At 44.5% G+C, this 23,967-nt stretch overlaps 1 long non-coding RNA gene across 1 annotated transcript; it reads left to right on the forward strand.

Moving 5' to 3' along the window:
• The first annotated feature begins 423 nt into the window (after positions 1-423).
• On the forward strand, positions 424-7,662 carry LOC103886674. Its single transcript, XR_650451.4, has 3 exons — positions 424-702; positions 5,650-5,792; positions 7,537-7,662. It is a non-coding gene; the product is annotated as an uncharacterized LOC103886674 (long non-coding RNA).
• Positions 7,663-23,967: the final 16,305 nt, after the last annotated feature.

Raw genomic sequence — 23,967 nt, forward strand, 5'->3', positions numbered from 1 at the left:
AGATCATAAATATCTCCATCACCCCAAAAGTGTCATGAAGGCCTTTTGTAGTCCTTCTCCTCCCCCACAGCTCCAGGATCTCCCACACCATCAGGCCACCACTGACCTTTATGTCACTGTAAGTTAGTCTGCATTTTTATATAGAACATAGAATCATACCATATGCGTTTCTATAGTTACATAGAATATGGAATCATGCAGTATGTGGCTTCTGTTGGTCAGCATAATTATCTTGAGATTCATGTGTGTTCTCACATGTATTCACGTCCCCTTCTATTGCTGAGTAGATTCTATCCCAAGGATATGCCATTCAGTTGTTAGTGAGTATCTGTTTTGTTTCCAGTGTGAGGCTATTCCAAATAAGGCTTCTAGGAACATTCACACTCAAACTCTTAAACCTTAATAATCAGGGAAAAAATCTAAAAATCCAGAAAATTCTTGAAGAGACATTTCAGTCAAAAAGATTTACCAGTGGCAAATAATCACATGAAAAGATGCTTAACACCATTCATCACTGGAGAAATTCAGATTAAAACTTCAATGAGCTATCCCCTCCACAAGTGTAAGACTAAAATTTTAAAAGACCAACCATTGCAAGTGTTGGTGAGGATGTGGAGCTACTGGAATGCTACATCCACTGCTGCTGGGAATACAAAATGACACAGCTACTTTGGAAAACAGTTCAACAGTCTCTCGAAAAAGGTAAACTTGTACCTATCATATGAACCGGCCACTGCATTTTTAGGTGGTTACCCAAGAGAAATGAAAGCACCTGTGCACACAAATGCCTGCTCATGAATGTTCAGAGCAACTTTATGTTTAATAGGACTCTGTGTTTTAAAAAACACCCAGGTGATTCTAATAACGAGGCAGGTTTTGGAACCATTGTGCTGGGAGACTTGGATATATACCATTGCTTGAGGAAAATCCCCTTATTCCTCAAATAGCTGTGTAAGTAGGGAAGGGGTTGAATTCCAAATGTAACCTGTTGGGAAAAGAATACCATTTAATGAATCTATGTAATAGTGGACAAGTCACTTTTTATCTTTTTCAACCTCTATTTTGTACATTTGAACCCTAAGAGGGAGGTTCAGCGATCCCCAGCCTGCAGGATTCTATACTTTGATGATTTCAGAGAACTCCATCATAAACCCACTCAGTGTCCCTAACAAGGTGGAATGAATCCCATAGAAAAGTATATGGGCTGTAGTTTTTCTGCCCGTGGGTGCATCTCTCTGTCTGTTCCGCCAGACACCCAGTCACACAAGTAGGTATGCACACACATGAGTACATGCACACACACACACACGCACGCACACACCCCACCTTTCAATTTTAAAATGTTAATGTCTCCGAGATTGAGGATGCCAGAATTGTCATTAAACTATTCCAGACACAAAGGCCCTCTGCTGCCTTGCAGCCCTCATGAGGCTGCATTTTACTTATCTGGATCCCTTTTGTCTGGAATTATTTCCTTCCTTTGAATAACCTGCAAAATGTAAGACTGAAGACAGAATTGTTGGTCTCCCTTATTTGGAAATGGATTTGTCATTTGCAGTCAGTACCCATACCTGGGGCAGTTTGGATCAAAAACAGTTTTCAAGTCTTCATTTATTACTACTTTTTAAAGAATTCACTCTTTGATCAAGAGCCTGGGGATTCCATGCTTTGCCCCCTCAAAATGCGCTCCCACCCCCAAGATCCCAGTGCTGTTTTTGTTTCTTTTGAAAGCCCTGTTTACTTCGGAAATTCAGCAATTGCTCCTGAAGTTCCTTTGATGTCTATTGAATTTAATATATTTCATTGCATTATGGAAAAGCTATTTCAGCTTTTGGTATCAGCATCTTCTTGATGTGCCGAGGGGTCTTTTTGTTGGGTTTTGTGTGTGTGGTTGTTGATTTGCATTGTTGAAATTTTTTTTAAGAATGATTTGAAGGCTTTTTCCTTTTTACTTTTTTTAAAGATTAGCCAAAGGGTGAGGCAAGTGATGAGATTGACACCTCCTAGAAACTAGATTCTCCACTGAGCCACAGGAGAGATGACATGAAGAAATATTTTTTTCTGCCTCTCTGTTTTCCCTAATTCCCTTCCCTCAGCTGTTGCCTCCACAATAAACCCACAAAGGCCATCATTTTGCAACACTGTATCTATCAAACATCAACTACCTACTATGCTACACCAAATTTCATGCTAAATATAAAAGTTAAATAGCTCAAAATGTAATTGAGAGATGATATATATTATCTATCTGTACTGAAATAACATTTCCCTAAAAATTCGTGTCCACTTGGAACCTGTAAATGTGCCTTATTTAGAAATAAGGTTGGCCGGGCGCGGTGGCTCGTGCCTGTAATCCCAGCACTTTGGGAGGCCGAGGTGGGCAGATTACAAGATCAGGAAATTGAGACCATCCTGACCAACACGGTGAAACCCTGTCTCTACTAAAAGTACAAAAATTAGCTGGGCATGGTGGTGCATGCCTGTAATCTCAGCTACTCGGGAGGCTGAGGCAGGAGAATCGCCTGAACCAGGGAGTCGGAGGTTGCAGTGAGCCAAGATCGCGCCACTGCACTCTAGCCCGGCGACAGAGCGAGACTCCGTCTCGAAAAATATATATATATATATATACACACACAGAAATAACGTCTTTGAGAGGTAATCAACTTAAAATTATGTCATCCTGGATTAGGATAAACCGCTAATCCCATGACTGGTATCCTTATAAGGAGAGGAACATTTAGACAGACACACACAGGGTAAAAAGCCAAGTGAAGCCAGGGGCTGAGATTAAAGTGATGCCATCACAAACCAAGGATTGCCAGGGGTCAGCAGCTGCCAGCAGAAGCTAGAAGACTCTTCTGTGGAGTCTTTGTAGGGAGTGCAACCTTGCTGACACCTTGATTCCATCTTGTAGCCTCCAGACTGTAAGAGAATACATTCCTGTTGTTTTAAGCCTTCTAGTTTGTATTAGGTTGGTCCAAAAGTAATTACAGTTTTTGCCATTAAATTTTTTTTGCGCCAACCTAATTAATACTAATTTGCTATGATTGCCTTAGGAAAATTAATGCAATATCCAATGTATCATTAATAATAAATAGATGCCTATACATATATTAACAAACACTAATCTAAGAGTTTTCACATATTTAATTTTTATAACCTCAGAACGTACACTTCTCACCCTGTATTTAGAGTGACCGTATGATGTTTCATCCAAAACAATACATTTTTGAGAGGATAAGGGAATACCATTAACAATTATACTAAGAAAACAGGTGTTAACCAAAATGCTGAGGATGTCTGCTTACTCTACCCACTTAACAGAAGACAAAACTTAAGTACAGGCAAGCTCAATCACTCGCCCAAGGACACATAGCTAGTAGGTGGCAGTAATAGGATTTGAACCCAGGCAGTCTGGCTCCAGAATATTTTCCCATAACCACTACTCTACTCCATACTCAGTTTGCCCAGCGTTCTGGGAACTAGTCATAAAAACCAAAGGCCACCTGCAAATATGCTTCAGCCATGGGTCTGACATTAAGTACAGGCAGCGCAACCACTGCTGGCCCAGGGGTCTAAGATCTAAGAGGAAACAAGGAAATTCTCCAGGACCGTAGTTCTATTACACAGAGACATGAGAATAGAAGTTAAAAGTTGTTGACTATGGTTCCAATTCTGCCATTTAAGAACTGTCCTAGGGAAAGTCCCTCCCACTCACTTCCTTCTTGCCCTATGCCAGTCTGCTGTCAGTCCTTTCGATTTCAGTTCTGCCCAGATGACCCCAACATGACCAGTGACTCCAAAGATAGGCTCAGCTCAGTATCCCAAACAAAAAGAGGCCGTTGCAAAGACATTTGGGAGAGGGGGACCCTATTCTGCCTGTATGTGGGCTGTAGAATTTTTCCGTGGCTACAAACCTAGGTGGTTTGGGTGCTTTGAGGGTGAACTTGGCCTTTGGGTACATTTAGAAGCAGAAGGTGGACAAGTCTCCTTCCTGAATAACGGAAATTGGGGACAGTCTGAACAATGGGCTACATCCTGGGCTCTACACTAGTACTGAAGTCAGGCCTGGAACCCTGAATTAGGCTGGGGTCCTGATGTCATCACCCCCTCCCTGGGATCCCCTAGAAACTCAAACCCTGTGTCTCACCCTGCCATCTCAGACAAGACCCCTCAGATATCATGGGGCCTGGACCAGGCATAAGTTTGCTCTGTCTCTGCGAATCTAGTGAATTGGGCCACTGGGGCCAGCCTCTCTCTAGGTTAATTCTGCTTGACCTCTGCCTGCAGCTGGTCTCAATCACTCTCTCCTCCTCATGGGAGTTTGCAGAATGGCTCATGATCAGGGCTAACCAGCTTTGGACAACTGCCACATCCCCTTGGTCACCACATCGTGCTGAATCTGCTTCCCAAGTGCCTTTGATTTTAGACTCGCATCTCTACTCATGTGAGCAAGCGCTTGCCAGCTGCTCTGTCTGGCTCTGGTCTTTTCCATGCATTGCCTCTTTTCGTCTCCTCATAGACTCACCCTTCTTACTGCTACAGGAGGTATTACTTTAAAACATACCTTAGACTATATCATCCCCTATATGCAAACCTTCAGTTTGCATATAGCCAGGATAAAGTATTCCCAGTATAGAGATCAAATCCCTAACTGGGACTCAAGGTCTTCACCTCTTGGATTCAAACTGCCTTCTCACCTCCTCTTCTCACCTTCCCAGGCACAGAGTCCTCCTGCTTCCCCAGAGAACTTCCCTGTATTCCAGCTCCAAAAGCATCTGGGGTAGTGCTTCCTCTGATTGACATGCACTTAGCACCTCCCCTTTCTCACTGCCCAGATACCATCCCTCCCCTTGGTTAATTCCACCTCCTCACCTGTTAAGGTTCACCTCAAACATTACTCTTGGAGTCAATCTCCCTGGCTTCCTCCTTCCCATACCCAGCTTTTGTCAGAAGCAGTTCCTCACTGCTCAGCAACCCGAGTGCTCTTTGATAAAGCTTGTTCTTGCTCTCCCAAGCTGACTGGTAGCACAGTTCCCACGGTGCTTCTCTGGCTCCCAGAAACTGGGGCTTTCCCATGTTTCATCCCCACAATGCCCAGCTCAACATACAGCACCTATAAGTGCACAGATTGACTTTTGAGCCAGAGCAGAGAACAAACCTCTCACCTGGCTTCCTCCCTTCATCACAGACCCTCAGGGGGGTACAGGCTATAGGCAGGGCCCTGGGAAAGACTCCCAAAAGCCTCTGAAGAAACCCGCTTAGAGGGGAGCTAAGGATGCTATTGAGCTCCAAGATGGAGAAAGAAAGAATAAAAAAGAATGCATTTTGCTTTGTGCATGCCCCCTCCTTTGAAAGCTTTTCCCTGTCAGCCTTGTGGCAGTCTTTGCTGCTGAGTCCTTGTGGGAAGGTTCTGAGTTTTTCTCAATTCATCCCTCTCTCCAATGCTGCAGCCCTCTTGTGTTTGTTGCAATTTGGCTGCCAAGACTTTTTGAAATACACATCATTAATTCCGCTATACAGCCCAAGTGAGCTGAGGCATTTGAAAAAGGAAAGAAACCTGGAATTCAAGAGCTGGAGCTGCCACATGCAAAGATCATTGGGGAAAGCAAACCAAAGAGAGCCTTTATTTATTCTTTTGTTTTTCAGCAGACACAAGGTCACTGCAAGCAGCAGCCATTAGCCTAATTAGAGCTTTGGAATAAGAGAGAGGAGAGAGCACTCCAGTGTGGGAGAAAGAGGAGAGGGGACAAAGACAGTAATTGAAGCCAAATAATGAATATTAAACTCTTGTAAGTAATATTTAATTAAGTTATCCTATGATTGAGGCATTTTGCAAATACTACTATGGGATTCAAAGTAGTACATGAAGTACCCAAAAAATCACTAAGCAGGGAACACAGATTGCCTTCTTTTCCTCTAGTCTGCTTAGCTATTTTATCTATATCAGGGTTCCCTGGGCTGATGGGTAAAGGCAGTCATAGAAACATGTGTTCCTGAGTCCACTGTTCTTGGCCCCTATGCACAGCTTCCACATCACTCCACGTGGGACTGGAGCTTATCACCATATTAAAGTGGAAAACCTCAGCCAAGCACAGTGGTACATTCCTGTAGTCCCAGCCACCCAAGAGGCTGAGATGGGAGGATCCTTTGAGCCCAAGAGTTGGAATCCATCCTGGGCAACATAGCAAGATTCCTTCTATTTCTCTGAAGATTCTGTTAAAAGTGGCAAAGACAACCCAGAACGTGAGGAAAGATGTTTGTAAGCCACATAACCAACTGAGGATAACTTTTTAGAATGTATAAATGTCTATTACTGAAAGGGAAAATAGAAAAATGGGCAATAGAAAAATGGGCAAAAGATATGAACAGGCAATTCACAGAACAAAAAGCTCAAGTTAAAGCATGAGAAACCAGGAAGATCAAGCTCACTAGAAATCAGAAAAAAAAATGCACAATCTGAAATGCTACCATTTCATAACCATCAGATGAACAATAACAAAAGATAAATGTCTTATGACACTAAGTGTTGGTGAGAAAAAGGAAGGATAGGAAGGTGGGTATCATACAAATTGGTGCAATCACATTGGAGACCAATCTGCCACCATACAATAAATCTGCAGATGTACTTATTCGTTCATTTTTACACTGCTATAAAGAAATACCCAAGACTGAGTACTTTATACAGGAAAGAGGTTTAATTGCATCACAGTTTCACATGGCTGTGGAGGCCTCAGAAAACAAAATCGTGGTGGAAGGGGAAGCAGACACCTTCTTACAAGGTGACAGGAGAGAGAAGAGTGCGTTGAGAGCACAGGAAAAACTACCACTTATAAAACCATGAGCTCTCATGAGAATTCACTTACTATCACGAGAACAGGATGAGGGAAACCACCCCCATAATCCAATCACTTCCCACCAGGTCTCCCTCTCCCTAAATACGTGGGGATTATAATTCAAGACAAGATTTGAGTGGGAACACAAAGCCAAACTGTATCATGTACACACCCTAGGCTCAAGAAAATCCATTACAAGGTGTATACCCCAGATTCTTCTAAATGGGCACAAAAATATTTGAGGTAGCATTGTTTGTAGAGGAAAAATTAGAAACAAACTGATATTCATCACCAAGAGAACAGAAATATAAATTGCATATTTATACAATGAAAACTTGCTTAGCAGCAAAAACAAATCAATGTTATCATGCGGATAAATTTTTGAAACACAATTTTGGCAAATATCAAACACAAAATAACAAAAAAGAGTAGCAGAATATATATATGTTGGTACAATTTATGTAAAATTTTTAAATCTGTAGAACATGCTATTTAGAGACACATACATATGTGTAAAAGATAAAATGCATGAGAATGATAAACAACAAACTCAGGCAGAGGTTTCCTGGGAAGATGCTGTGGGAGATGGTACACAGAGCAATGCATGGGCATTCTTTTATTCATCTGTAAAACTTTTTCATATCTTAAATATTTCATAATACTTTTTTTTAAATTACTAACAGTCATATTTTTAAAACAGATAGAAATATACCTCAAGAAGATTACAAGATTCTCAAGGGAAGGAGCATGAAACAGTCATCAAAGAGAAGATCAGGTTTGATTAGTGGCCAAAATTCAAGGCACAGTTAGGATGCAGCAAAGGAGAGGGATTTTAGGAACCATGAAATGCTCTTATGCTGAAATCTCTACCCAAGAGAGAACCTGACTGTCAAGTGGCTCGCTTCCTGCCATAGTACTGACCCACACCCAATATGAAGGAGCTGTCACCAACGCCAGAGCAGGCAGGTTAGCATGGCGACCTACTCATTTGTCCCGAGGAGCAAAAGGACTCCAGGCTACAGATGGAACCCACAGGCAAAGAATAATAAATTAGATATTTCTTGCCAACTGAATCAAGGTTCCACTTTCACCCTTCTCCCCATTTATATTTGTTTAATACATATATCCAAATTTGACTGCCCCAAAATACCTAGGTATTTTCTGAGGAACCACCAAGGCCTCATTGTCTAGTAGAGCTTACAAAAACCTCATCAATCTTATTCACAGAGACTGTTACCATTGATCAGAAGAGGAGAGAGACACCAAAGCTATCAAAAGAAATATCTGAGCCTCTTTTAGTTGGATTTGATCTTGGAGAAGTCTCTTTGAGGAATCACAATAATTAACGTGTATTTTTGTAAAAGACAGCCATGTTTATCACATCTTTAACTAGACTTCAAATTTACATAGAATAGTATTTTTATCCATAGAGGGACACCTGCGCTCTTGCTTATTTATTGAAAATGGAAATAAACAGACCAGGCAGAAAGTCTAGTAAATTATGGTATTAGCTTAACATGATGTGTGTCAGTCTCTCTCCCTCCAGGCACTGATAACTTCAACTCTATAATAAAAGGATTGGTCCAGACATGGAACAGCCAGCTATAGCCTGCAGGCCATTGGCCTTTTACCTGTTTTTGTACAGGCCTCAAACACTACAATGGGTTGGAAATTGGGATAGAGACCATACAACCTGCAAAGTCTAAAATATTTACTATCTGGCCTGTTGCAGAAAAAGTTTGCCAGCCCCTAGTCTACAGCAGCCCTGTCCAATAGATTAGATACAATGTGAGCCAACTACAGAATATTAAATTTTCCGGTAGTTGACTTAAAAAGTAAGCCAGGCACGGTGGCCCACACCTGTAATCCTAGCACTTTGGGAGGCTGAGGCAGGCAGATCACCTGTGGTCAGGAGTTCAAGACCAGGCTGGCCAACATGGTACAACCCCGTCTCTACTAAAAATATAAAAAATTAGCTAGGCGTGGTGATGCATGCCTGTAATCCCAGCTACTTGGGAGGCTAAGGCAGGAGAGTCACCTGAACCCAGGAGGCGGAGGTTGCAGTGAGCCAAGATCATGCTATAAAAAGAAAGAAGCAAAATAAATTTCATGGTATATTGCACTTAATCCAATATAGCCCAAAAGTACAGTGTATAATTAATATAAAGAATTTTTAGGAGATATTTTACATTGTTCTCATACGAAGTCTTAAAAACTGGATATGTTTTTTGCACACTACAGCACATCTCAGTTCAACTAGCGACTACATTTCAAGGGCTCGATAATCACATGAGGTTAATGGCTACTATACTTGACAGCATAGGGCCAGATTAGCTCTAAGGTCCTTTTCAGCTTTCACATGATTATCTAAAATATGAATAGGTTTTAAAAAAAAAATTATCTGTTCTCCAGCATCCAAATAGAGTTCTGACTCCTTAAAATTTTTCCTGATTCCTCTGATCCACATCAACCTTTGCCCATGACATTCCAAGAGTAAAGTGCCCCATCAAGGCATGGATGCCTTTATATTACCCCCTGAGGACTGAACCCACAGGGGGACCTCAGCTGCTCCCAGCCTACTTCTGCCCACTTCTTCATTCTGGCTTCCCTCTCATTCATTCTGCCCCTGACTTCCCTGTGGGTGTCTCTTCTCTCTCTGGCTCCTCCTCTGCTCTCCTCCTGGAGGTCTCTGTCTTGGATTTTCTCCACTTTCCTGCAGTGGGATATCCTAGGAGTCCTTCAGGAAGCTCATTCCCAGCCCTGGCCAAGTCACCAGCACCTCTCAGAAGAGGAGGGACATTAAAAAATGGTGTAGCTATAGAAAGGTAAAATGTGAGATGTGGTCTGGGGTTTGAGAGAAAAATAGTCAACCCTCCATAACCATGGATTCTGCATCCATGGATTCGACCAACTGCAGATTGAAAATTTAAAAAAAAAAAAAATCCACAAAGTTCCAAAAAGCAAACCCTGACTTTGCCATGTGCCAAGTACCACATTGAGTCCTCAAGAATGAAGTGCTGTGTAGGCATTACATCAGGTATTATAAGTAATCTAGAAATGACTTAAAGTGTACAGGAGGATATGCTTAGGTTATATGCCAACACCACATCATTTTATATAAAGGACTTGAGCATCTGTGGATTTGGGTGTCCATAGGGAGTCCTGGAACCAACCCCCACAGACACTGAGGGATGACTCTACTTAATCTGAAAAGGCAATTCAGGAAATTCAGAGTTAAAGGAATAATGAGCTTTTGAGAAGGTATTTTTGGGTGAGAAACGGTAGGATTCCTAGGCACTACCCAAAAAGGACCACTGGTCATGAATTCAGGGAGAGTTGGAAAATGAACCAGAGGCCCAAGGATCTGGAGCCCAGGCAAGAGAGACCTGGCTTCTCTAGAGACCCAATGGCAGCTGGTGGCACAGCTCCATCTAGAGCAAGGGATGGGGACACAGGGTGAGATATCACTGAGGCCTGAGACCCCAAGCTCAGGGGCCCAAGGAAGGAAATAGCACTGAAAGGGGGAGCTTCCAGGGGATGACCAGGGGGCCTTACCACACTAGGGCTGGGTGTCCCCAACAGGTGCCTCTAAGCTGTTCCTACAGCCCCTCTCCTGGGAGAAACATATGAGGTCTATTAATCATCCTCTGTGCCAGGCTGTGGGGTGCCAGACTGGAGAGGGTGGTGAGATCCTTTTTTTTTTTTTTTTTAAGTAAAATGCATTACTACTATAAAAATAAGTGCTCATTATAACTTTTTCAAACAGTACACAGAAGTATAACAGAGAAAGAAATTACTTGAAATTTCTCAACCCTGAAATAATGATTTGGTGGCCATTCTCTCATACACGTCTTTATGTATTGCCACAATATTTAATAGGATCGTATCACACAAGCTCGGTTTGGGGAAGATTTACGCTTTCCCTTTCTCCCTCCACCTCTCATGTAAGGAAGATTGTCATTATTTTACAAAAGGATCATTTTTACACACTTCTCTGCACTTTGCTTGTTTCATATTTTGTAGATTTCTCCAAATGAGCAGCTTTGAAATTAATTTATTTTAATGTTTGCATAATATTTGTGATATGAATGTACTGTAATTTATTCAGCTATTCCTATTGATGGACGTTTCCTTTGAGGCAACATTGCATATCTACCCTTACTCTTTGGTGCTTTTATTTCTGTGAAATAGGTTCCCAGAAGTGGGACTGCTGGGTAGAAGGGAATATAGATTCTTTTTATTTTACAAGCTATTGCCGTGCCGTTTTCCAAAAAGACTGAAACTATTTACACGTCCTCCAGCAGCGTGTATGAATTCCCTCTGCCCTGTATCTCCTCCAACAACAGATATTATTGCTCTTAATGTTTGCTAGTCTGATGGGTGGAAAGTGATAACTCAATGCTGCTTTAATTTGTATTTTCTAGTGAGCTTGAGCATTTCTTGATGTGTTTATTGGTCATTTAGATTTGCTCCTCTGTGAGCTGCTTATTCATATCCTTTGCCTGTTGTTTTGTTCGGTTATCTTTTTATTAATTTTTAAGAGCTCTTTGTATATTATAGCTATGAATCTTTTATGAATGTAACTCTTTTTTTCTAAATCTATTGTTAGACTTCATCTTTATTTTTACAACCAAATTGCAGCACATTTTCTGGCTGACGAGACAGGGTAAGCATATGAGATTTGGAAGGGATAGGAGAGCAGAGGAGCTCCATGCTCCAGCTAGATCCTTTCTGGGGATGCTGTCTCAGTCTGCTCAGGCTGTCATAACAGGAAACCATAGATTGAGTGTCTTAACAGGAATTTATTGTCTCATAGTGTAGAGACTGTAAGTCCGAGATCAAAGCACCAGCAGGATGAGCTTCTGGTGAGACCTCTCTTCCTGGCTTGCAGACAGCAGTCTTCTCATTGGGTCCTCACCTGGCCTTCCCTCTGTGCCCCTGTGGAGAAGAGAAAGCCCTCAGGTGTCTCTTCCTTTTCTATAAGGACACTGTCCTACTGGATGAGGTCCCAAACTTATAACCTTATTTAACCTTTATTACTCCCCTAAGGGTCCTATCTCCAACTACAGTCACATGGGCAGGGGGAGGTTTAGGGCTTCAACATATGGATTTGCAGGGGGACATAATTGAGCAATTAACAGGTGGGTTCTACAGAAGTGCATAAACCCAGAGAGGAAGTGACAGTATGGTATACCTGAGCCATATTCATCCTTGCATGAATCTCCACACTCCAGCATGATGGAAGTAGCCGGACAGTTCCCATTCCCCAAAGAACGGCAGAGAAAGCAGAGGAGCCTCTAGGCCTGAAGGGGTCCTGGGCAGGATATCTCAGCAAATGCCTGTATTCCAATGATCCAGAACTAGGTCAGGGTAATAGATAAGCCTCACTGAACACCTATGAGGATAGATGCCTATAAGGGCAGCGTGATGCTGCCATCTGATAAAAGCAGTCATGTGTTCAACAGGGATATATTCTAAGATATGTGTCATTGTGTAAACATTGTAGAGTGTCCTTGCACAAACCTAGATGGTATAGCCTCCTCCACACCTAGGCTATATGGTAAGCCTATTGCTCCTAGGTTACAATCCTGGACAACATGTTACTTTACTGATACTGTAGGCAACTATAACATACGCATACCTTTAGAAAATGTACAGTAAAAATACACTATTATGGGAGCATAATATGTAACCAGGGTCATATACATAGTCTTCTATTGACCTAATCATCTCCTCATTCTACACAGGACTGTATATTTTGGTCTTCCACCTGTTTCCTGACACACAGCTCCTAAAGCCCTTGGAATCTCTGAGTGAAACATGTCTTTTTCTATGCTAATGGGATGACTGATGGCTGGGGCTCCAGGATAGCTTCAGGATAGAGACTGTGCCAGGGAAACCAACCTTGTGACTAGAGGGTCAGAACTTTCAGGCCCATCCCCTGACCTCCCAGGAGGGAAGAGGAGCTGAAGGCTGAGTTGATCGCCCATGGTCAATGATGTAATCAATCATGATTCTATAAGGAAACCTCCATAAAAACCCAAAAGGTTAGGGTTCAGAGAGCTTCTGCATTGGTGAACAGGAGCACATCAGCACACCGGAAGGGTGGTGCACCCTAACTCTCTAGGGACACAAGCCCTGTGCTCAGGACCCTTCTAAACTTCACCATATGTATCTTTTCACCTGTGGTGCATTTGTATCCTTTAAAATACTCTTCCTCATCATTGACCAACAATAGCAAGTAAACTGTTTACTGGCCTTCTCAGAGCTGCCCTAGCAAATTATTGAACCCAAAAAGGAGATCATGGGGACCTCTAATTTGTAGCTGAGTCAGACAAAAGCGTGAGTGACCAGGGAACCTATGTTGGCATCTGAAGTGGGGGGCAGTCCTATGGGACTGAGCCCTTAACCTGTGGGGTCTGCACGAACTCTACTTAGCATCACAATTGAGTTGCATTGAACTGTAGGACACCCAGGTGGTGCCAGATAACTGGTCAGATTGATCAATGTGGGGGAAAAGAATCCCACACAGGCTGGGCGTGGTGACTGATGCCTGTAATCCCAGCACTTTGGGAGGCCAAGGTGGGTGGATCACCTGAGGTCAGGAGTTCGAGACCAGCCTGTCCAACCTGGTGAAACCCTCTCTCTACTAAAAATACAAAAATTAGCTGGGCATGGTGGCAGGTCCCTGTAATCTCAGCTACTCAGGAGGCTAAGGCAGAAGAATCACTTGAACCCGGGAGGCAGAGGTTGCAGTGAGCCAAGATCTCACCATTGCACCACAGCCTGGGTGACAAAGGAAGACTCTGTCTCACACACACACACACACACACACACAGACACACACACACACAGAGTAGACCTAAAAATAAGTTCAGAAAAATAAAAGCAGTCCTTTCTCTGGAGCACCTGTCATAGCTGCTGTTGTGCTCTCCTGTGCCCAGGTTGCTGGGAGTGGCACTGGAAGAGGGCCGGCTGTCAGTTCCCATGGAGGCTGCCCAGCAGCAGAGCTGCATCACCCATGAATACACCCCTCTCCGGGGTGCCCTCAACACAGTAACAGAAAAAGGCCTGGCCATCTCAGCCCAACTCAGGACAACTCTGGAGGTCATTTCAGTTCCAGGATGTACCCTGGGGTCTGTTGAGGCAATCAGTAGGTCACACCACACTGCCCCTTCCCCTCCGCCCAACCCCACTTCCTCCCCTGACCTTTCCCTGGTGTGGACCCCAGGCACCTCTTTAATAACCTATCAGCGTCTCAGAGCCTGCTTATCAGGGACCCCTACCTGTGACAGCCCTCTCTCACATGATACAGGCAGTGCATAACCAAGGTGAACTTGGGACGAAATGTGATTCAACAGCGTGCGAGACAAAGCAGCCCCTGCCTGGACAGTGCTGGCCCTGATGCAAGGGATACAGGTGCCCCCAGAGCACGGGCATGCGGACTCCACCTCACCAAGCAGGGCCTCCAAGGAGACACCTCCTAATCAGCATCCACCGCCCCTGAGCCACCCAATCTCCTCCAGCAATGGCCTTAATAGGAAATGCAGGCCCCTACTCCTTCTGCCAAATCTCCCTTAAAGGAACACGTGGCAAATTGCTTCCATGGGCTTATTTAACCTAACCCTCTAATCTATTCCCCATTAAGATGGTTACTTTAATTTAGTTATTTGTGTCCGTCAGGCAAAGACGGAGTGGCCCTCTTGGCTTTTGGATGCTGTTCTCTGCTCCACCACACCAGTGCCCAGGGCCTTTCCCATGGCAAAGCACCAACACCTGCCCATATTTAAAAGCTCATCTGTAGCCCAGCAGGAAAACAAGACTTGATATATATTTGAGGCTTAATATCTTGATTATCAGGCTTTATAACACTGGATATTATTGGCAGCACTATGAAACAAAGAAACGGAAGCTTCTGCCCACTCCTCCAAATGTGACATTAGGAATTCAGTGTAGGGCAGTGAAGGACAAATCACGACACCTGGATTCTGCTATCTTGGTTCTTTCCGTGACCAAACAGGTATGTGACACTTCACAGTGCTTCGCCCCTCTAGGACTCAATTTCCTCATCTAAGCATGAGGAGGGTTGAACGTAAAGCCCTAATAGGTCAGGAATCTTGGGTGTTTGGGTTTTTTCTTAGATCAGTGTTTCAGATATTGAGTTGTTTTCCAGAATTGACACGTTGAAGCTCCTGGCCTACTCAGGTCCCTGGAGAAAGCTGAAGGTGACCAGCTTTTGCTTTCTGCTATTGGATCAGATCCACCAGTGTAATTCCTCCCAGACTTTTACTTCCTGGAGTTTTACTTCTGAACATTCCAAAATGATAATGTTTCTTGGAAGTGAGCTCCAAATATTACATCTGGAGCTGTTCTCTCTTAACAGTCTGCCCTCAATCTAAGAAGTTTATCAGTTCTGTTGGAGAGTCCCCACCGTGCCATTAGCATTTGATGTGGATGTCACAGTTTCAAACCTTTTTTATCTTCAGGGAAAGCAGAGCAGGGAAAATGAGCCAGATCCCTTGGTCCCTGGCTCAGAGTTAGAAACTGATCTTATTTGTGAAGTGGGCTTAATTTCACCATTGGAACAAGCGATGCAGACGATGTTCTCTGTGTGAGCTGATGACAGGCCTGCAGTCATCCCTGCTCTTCCATGCACACAGGGGAGAATGAACACACTCGTACACATGCTATGCTTCCTGCGCACATGTGCGCACACACCTACCCACCTACTAGAAAATGCTCGCAGTGCAATCATGGATGCAGACTGGAGGGGGAACATTTTTTGCAGGGCCCAGACTGAGAAAAGACTCCATGGCTACCACAGACAAGGCCTAAGGAGACTTAGTATGAATCCCCCAGCCATTCCTACAATGCTATATTTTTGACAAGACATTTCCACATGCACAATATCTTTTGACCATTCACAGCTCAGGGGAACGCACTCTTCCTTCTTGGACAATCCTTTTATACACCCGCCCACCCCTCACCCCAGCTGGGCCAATTTCTCCTTCTTAGACAAATCTTCCCTGACAACCCTATCCAAATTAGGGCCCTCCCCATCATTATTTATCTTAGCACTCTGTTTGCTTTTTATAGCATTTAATTACATTTTTTTGTGTTTTTGCTTATTTACCTATTTATTATCCATCTCTCCCATTGAATTATAACCTCCTTAAAAGACAGGAATGCAGTCTGTTTTATTCATTCCGGATTACCCAGTATCCAAAACAATGTCCAGCATACAGTCAGCACTTCATAAAGCCTTTTTGAATAAACCAACTTGATTTGCTCAAGAATCCTACAGTTAAAGTCATTTTCACAGACGAGGAAATAGGTTTATGGAGGTTAGGTGACCTGCAAATTCCCAAAAACTGCTAAGTGGGAGAGCCAGGATTCGAATCTAATTTTATGCCATTTTCACAACATCAAGTTTTTTGAGTCCATCTTTTAGCTATGACTTGTCCTTTAAACTTCACAATAGCTCCCAGTCTCAGGAAAAGGAGGGAAAATTTGATGTACACACATATGCTACGTGTGTGTGCATGCCCACATATGCATACGTGTGTATACACACACACACACGCCTTTGACTTTGCCCCACTCTCCAAGTTTGTTAGCTAGGAAGAACCAGGTAATGAATTTGACTTTCTCGTATATGCTATACTGAAAAATGTGCCTGACTTACAAATGACCGTGTAAAAGCAAGTACCATTTTTGGGCCCTGAAGATGATGGGAATATATAAAGGAAATATGACAGAATGTTAGAATTAGAAGAAGCATTTTGTAGATAGGGAAACCAGCATTGGGTGGGAATGATTTTCCCAAGGTCAATTGTAGGAAAACCAGTACTAGAACCCAGGTCTGATACTTGGTCCAATGCTCATTCCCTAAGATGAATCACAGGAACACAGCAATAAATTATGTCTTGGGCATCCTCTAATCACCAATCGTCAACAACGATGGCTTTCTTCATCTGTCTTTTCAGAGCTTGGTCCCAGAAGAGTATGTGCTCGGAAAGCCCACTCCAATTGTATGAAGGTATTTCACATGTGAAGTTGGACTTCAGGTGTTTTCACAAATTATGAAATGTCTCTCTAAAGCTATTGCTTCAAACTCAGTTATTTTTCTCCGTTCTCCCAACTGAGACCCTCACATCCATCCAGTAGACAACAGAGTAAGGCAGCTCCCAAGCATACCCAACTTTTTAATTGATTAATGTTCTTTTTAATTAAGAAAATATATTAAAAGAATGGCACAGGCACACCCACATACACACATACAAGTGCTAGGAAGAGCCTGGTCTAGAGATGCGAAGGAAATCTGAATCAACTTGAGTGTCAATGCATCAAAGCATTGGAAGCTAAGAGGAGAGTTCCATAAAAGAGGAAAATGATCAGAAAAAGAACTTCAGAGACTTTCCTTCAGAAGTGTAGGCAAAGGATACTACCAAGGACTGGCTCAGGTAACTGGAGACCAAAGCCACACTTACCCACGCTCAGTAAAGAGGCCTGTTTTAGGTTGGTGTATTAGTCCATTTTCACGCTGCTGATAATAACATACCTGAGCTGGGCACGATGGCTCACACATGTAATCCCAGCACTTTGGGAGGCCAAGTGGGTGGATCGTACGAGGTTGAGAGTTTGAGACCAGCCTGACCAACATGGAGAAACCCTGTGTCTACTAAAAATACAAAATTAGCCAGGTGTGGTGGTGCATGCCTGTAATCCCAGCTACTCTGGAGGCTGAGGCAGGACAATCGCTAAACCCAGGAGGCAGAGGTTGCAGTGAGCCAAGATTGCACCACCGCACTCCAGTACGGGCAACAAGAGTGACACTCCATCTCAAAAAAATAAAAATAAAAATAAAAACATACCTGAGACTGGGCAATTTACCAAAAAAAAAAAAATGTTTTAATGGACTTATAGTTCCACGTGGCTGGGGACGCCTCACTATCATGGTGGAAGGCAAGGAGGAGCAAGTCACACATGACATGGATGGCAGCAGGCCAAGAGAGAGCTTGTACAGGGAAACTCCACCTTATAAAGCCATCAGACCTCGTGAGACTTACTCACTATCACAAGAACAGCACAGAAAAGACCTGCCTCCATGAGTCACTTACCTCCCACCAGGTTCCTCCCACAACACATGGGAATTCAAGATGAGATTTTAGTGGGGACACAGCCAAGCCATATCAGTTGTATTTGAGATCCATTCCAAGAACAGGCATGACTCAGCTTGTGAGGGATCTGCCTGAGCTACTGTGCTGTGCATGGGTGAATCCATTGCTTCTAAGAACATCACAGGCACTCACACATGCACACACGCACATGCGTGTGCACACACAGACACACACGCACACACTGTTCTGTGTCCCTGTTCCCTTATTCATGGTGTCACCTCTGCATGGAGCAGCCTTTCTACTTGGTGCCCTAGAGAACCTCCTGGAGGCTCAGCCCCTGTGGTCTCTTCTCTGGCGCTTCCCCTGCTTATTCCACCTCTTCCTGGGTCCCCTCCTCTGCTCTGTGACCCTGTAATACTCTGTACCACCACCATCGCTGTATTGCACAGCATCACACCACAATTATTTGTCTGCATGACTGTGAGCCCCCCACGAGGGAGGAAACTGTTTTGTGTGTCTTTGTCTGCAGCACACAACACAGTGCCAGGCGCTTAGTAGCCACTCAGCAAGCAGTTGTTAAATGGTTAAATAAAGGAATTTCCCTGCTTGGTACAAGGTAGACATGCTGGGATTGTCCCACACTCTCAATCACACAACCCGACCCTGTTTTATCCTAAATCCAGATAACATTAACACAACCATCACACCACCAGAGGGGTTTCATCCCAATAAAATAAAGCTGTAGAGTCCAGTTATGTAATAAGAAGAAAAACAGATCGGGGAGAAGGACATTCTTACTGTGTTCATTTCCTAGGGTGGCTGTAACAAAGTACCACAAACAAGGTAACTTCAACAGAAATGTATCGTCTCACAGTCCTGGAGGCTGAAATCAAGGTGTTAGCAGAGCTGGTTCCTTCTGAGGGCTGTGGGAAAGGACCTGTTCCACGCTCTTGTCCTGGGTTCTGATGGTTGCTGGCAATCTTTGGGATTCTGTGGCTTATGGATGCTTCATCCCAATCTCTGCCCTCACATGGCATTCTCTCTGAGTCTTTTCACATAGTCTCCCCCCGGGCATGTCTGTCTCTGTCCCAATTTCCCATCTTTACAAGGACACCAGTCATATTGGATTAGGGCCTACCTAATGACTTCATTTTAACTTCATGACCTCTATGAAGACCCCATTTCCAAACAAGGTCACATTCTGAGGTCATGGGAGCTAGAACTTCAATATATTTTGCAGAGGGACACAATTCACCCCCTGACAGTTTATACTCAAAACTGGCATAACAAAGGCAGGGATGACTCCAAGCATAAATATGTTCACTGGAACCAGGCACAGTGGCTCATGCCTGTAATCCCAGCACTTTCGGAGGCCAAGAGGCAGGTGGATCACTTGAGCCCAGGAGTTCGAGACCAGCCTTGGCAGCATGGTGAAACCTTGTCTCTACCAAAAATACGAAAACTAGCCAGTCTCATAACCTGGTCTCAAAATAAATAGATTAATAAAATTAACTTCTAAATAAAATTTAGAAGTTAAAAATAAAATTAAAAGGGCCAGGCACAGTGGCTCACGCCTGTAATCCCAGCACTTTGGGAGGCTGAGGCAGGTGGATCACTTGAGGTCAGGAGTTCAAGACCAGCCTGGTCAACATGACGAAACCCTGTCTGTATTAAAAATACAAAAATTAGCCAGGCATGGTGGTGCTTGACTGTAGTCCCAACTACTCAGGAGACTGAGACAAGAGAATCACTTGAACCTGGGAGACAGAGGATGTAGTGAGCCAAGATTGTATCACTGCACTCCAGCCTGGGAGACAAAGTGAGACTCTGTCTCAAAAAAAAAAAAAAAAAAAAATGTTCATTGGCCCTCCTCTACCTCATCTTCCTCATTGGCAAAATGGTGGGAGAATTTTTGCTGGACTAAATAGAGGATTTGCTGAAGTTTATTTCTGATGTTCTTTCTTCTACCATCTTTCCCCATCTGTGGATTCCTCTGCTACTAGCTCACTGTTCCCTGATTACTTACAGTGCAATCCTTCCCAGAACACTTGCACGTTAATTCAGACTCATAAAGATAGAATAGACTTCGAGATCCAAGGAAGTTTCTCCATTATGGTGGTGTTTTAGACACAGGAGTAAAGAGGCTGTGTGGGGACAGGGTATAAGAGGATCCAGAGGAACTAATCATGGAGTAGCACCTGGAACCTCAAAGGCTGCCATGTGAGGTGTGCTCAGCCTGCACAACTGTCCATGGGGTGTGTTAATAGAAACACCCAGTCCCATTGGAGTGTCAGCTCAGAGCCTGGCCACAGGCAAGAACACTGGCCTGGGCTCTGGACCTGAAGTCGGGTCCAGCATCTTCACTGACCTGCTGTGTGTGGCTACACCAGTCTCTTTTCTCTTCTCCTTACACTCAGTTTCCCTATCTGTGTAATGGGGGGATGGGTGGGGTGGGAGTGGGATTAGAAGGCTGGTCTCCAGCCTCTTCCCATCCACACATCCTGTGAGCATCTGCAACAACCCTTCTTGCCAAGAAAAACCATCAACACGACAGCAAACAGGGAGAGAGGACAATGAGCAGCAGCCAAGCCTTCATCTGCTCGCTCACTCTAAACAGAAATCACTTACCCTAAACGGCAATCAGTCCCCGATGGCCTCCTTTCCAAACGCCTTGTATGACAATGAGTGATTTGTAACAACATCCAATCAAGCGCACCTAACCTTCCTATAATTGCCTGTCCTTTTCAGCGTTCTTAAAAGCTTTCCAGTGGAAAAGAACAGAAGCTTCTTGTCAGAAGCAGATTATTATACAGAGGAGAGAGACCACCCCCCATTCCTTTCCTCCCTTCCAGCCCATCTCTGCACCCACCCTGGTCTGCACGACCCCCGCAGAGGAACCAGCATCTGGCTGACATCTCCACAGGCGCAGCAACCACCTGCTGGTGTAAATCTCTCAGCTGTTCCATCCCCATCCAGGATCCTTCCCCAGCTAGAGGCAGGCCCAGCAGATTGCTGTCTTTCCTTCCAGGCCAGAAGAGGTAACATTAGTAGCATTTTCAGTTCACACCGAGTGTCATTATTAAAATCAGCAGAACGGAACACCAGAAAGGTCCAGGGATAGGCCCCGAGGTCACAGGGCAGGTGGGCAGGGCCACGGCTAACTCCCCTGCAGGCCTGGATCCCCGACAAGTCACATACCCACACTCCGTGCTCTGAACGAATGGAAAAATGACACTCCTCAGCTGGCACGGGGGTGGTGCAAGTCCTGGGGGATTTCTCAGCTCCACCAACCATCCTCATCATGGCAGACAAGTGTGAGAGTCAGGAGGAAATCGCACAGCTTAGAGCCCTGGAATCAGAATCCCACCAAATCATCATCATAAGAGGGTCAGAGAATGAACCGTGGAGTTGGAGGTCCCAGGAGTAAAAACAGGGGCTGAAATTTTCCCAGAGAGAAAATCACAGGGAGACCATGTGCAAAAATCAGCAGCAATGTCATCTTCGTCTGGAAAATGCTAGAGAGAGATCTCACTCTCCCAGACATGCCATACTCACTTGGAATCCCTTGATTTTTCTTTGAACCTCCTGATTCATTCAACAAATGGTCTGTTGAGTCCCCCCTGGGTGAGAAGGCTGTGCTAGACACTGTAAGGGAAGTAGAGGTGCCTGTGCCAAGGGTTTGCCTGGCCCTCGGTCTGATAGGGTATGTGAGGCTTTCTTCAGGCGACTAATGACTGATTAAAAATGATCTATGCTTACAAGAGATGCCGGGCCAGAGGCTCTCACAAGGGGAGACGGATGGCTGCAAGCTGGGAAGGGGGGTGTTTGGAAGCATGGAAGTCAGGGAATGGGATGTAGGAGGCACCATAGGCACAGCCTGAGCAAAGGCATGTGGCGGGGGCTGGAGGTCGGGGGAGCATAGAGAAACGGAAGGACACAGACAGCAATAAAGAAGTCAACGCCTGTCTCAACACCAAGGCCATTAAGCATCCACGGACCCTCGTTCAGACTTGTGGTCCTGCCACTGCGATGGCATGAAGGGTTCTGCCCTGAGAATGGCAAAAGGGAAAGAAATGCCTCCTCTGAGTCTTTGCAAAATAGCAAATATTTTCCCCACCAGATTAGGCTTCTTTTCCAAGAATATTTTCTAATCCTGCATTCCCAACATCAGGTCCTATTCAATGGGCACTGGAGGTGAGGTAGCCCAGACCTTCCTGACTAGCCCAGGAGGGAGAGAGAATCTCTGAAACATCCCTCCTCCACACCTCCCTGCACACAGCTGTTCCCCTGGCTCCCCTGCGTCCTTCAGCCTGTGGAATGGTGCAGGAACCGCTTTCTCAGCTACTCAGCCCCAAATATCCTCCCTACCACCAGCCAAATCCTACTGTTTCTTTAAGGTCCATCTCCTTCAAGAAGTCTTCCCTGCTCACCCGCCAGCCCAGTCCATCCCAGCCCACTCTCATCCCTCCCATCCTGGGCACAATCTAGATGTACAATTTGCACTGCATGTCTGGTGCTCAGTGCATTGCAAAGCTATTACCTAGTAAGAAAGCTGCTTCCTCTCCCCAGTCAGACTGCCCCTATCTGTGGTTAGGGGCTTGTATTCTACTTCCTGTGCCCTCTCCCCAGTACTTAGCACAGTGGCTTGCTTCTGCTCCGAGTTTAAGAAACATATGTGAATTAATTGACCGACGAAAGGTGCTAAAGATCGCCGGAAAGGCTGCCTTTTATCCATGGCCCTTGGGACTCAGGAGAGAATTTCACTTCCTTCATAACCTTATCTCTCATGAAAAGTTTACCATTTCAATCCAGTTCCTTTCTAAGCACAGTCCTTCCGCATACTGCCTGCCTTATGCAGATGAGCGCCTTCTCTACCAACGGATGTCCATGCTCCAAACTCCTTCCAGGTGTTGGGCCCCTGGTGTCTTTAGAAGAAGGCCCCATGAGAGGATTGCTGACAGAGGCTGCAGCAGGCCCAGCATGAGCTTAGGTGCAAAGCTGTTGATACCATTTGATGTTTTCCCACCACCACCTCTTACATCCATTCTGTCTTGACCTACCTGCTACAGGTGGCCCACACTCCTGTTCTCCTATACTCTTCACTCTCTCTTACAGGGAAATGAGCTGATGAACTCATTTCCACTGATGTTCACATCTGCACCTTCTACCCTACTCCCAGTCCCTGATCAGGCTTTGAATCCCTTAAAAATAGAGGCAGTGCTTTTCTCATTTGTACATCCCTAGAACTACGCATCGTTATTGGCACTAGTAGACACTCAGGAAATGAGGAAGGAAGAAAAATAAAGGAATGAGGAAGAAATGAAGAAAGAAGCAAGGAAGGAAGAAAGGAAGAGACGTAGAAGTGGGGAGGAAAGGAGAAGCAGGGAGAGAGAGAAGTGGCCCCAGGACTCACATGTTGGCCAAGCTCCAAGCAGAAGTCCATCTCTCTACATGATCCAGGGCAGAAGTTGCCCACCTGAACAAGTGTATTATAGTGCATTTTCACACTGCTATAAAGAACTACCTGTGACTGGGTAATTTATGAAAAAAAAAAGAGAGATTTAATTAACTCACGGTTCTGTAGGCATTGCAGGAAGCATGGTTGGAAGGCCTAAAGAAATTTACAATCACCGCAGAGGCGAAAAGGAAACAAGCACGTCTTTACCATGGTGGAGCAGGAGAGAGGGACAGCATGAAGGGGAAGCGCCACACACTTTCAAACTGCCAGATCTCACGAGAACTCACTATCACGAGAACAGCAAGAGAGAAATCTGCCCCTCATGATTCAATCACCTCCCACTAGGCCCCTCCCCTGACAGGTGCAGATTATAATTGAAAATGAGATTCGAGTGGGGACACGGAGCCAAACCATATCAAACAGGATCAGTCTCTTTCAGCTTGCTTCTCTGTTTCCCAGTTTTCTCATCTTCAAAAACGGGGATAATGGTAGCACCTACCTCAAGGAGTGGTTGTAAAGCATAAATAAATGAATGCCTGTCAAGCTCTTTGAA

Source organism: Papio anubis, chromosome 8 (assembly GCF_008728515.1).
Source record: "Papio anubis isolate 15944 chromosome 8, Panubis1.0, whole genome shotgun sequence".
Taxonomy (NCBI): domain Eukaryota; kingdom Metazoa; phylum Chordata; class Mammalia; order Primates; family Cercopithecidae; genus Papio; species Papio anubis.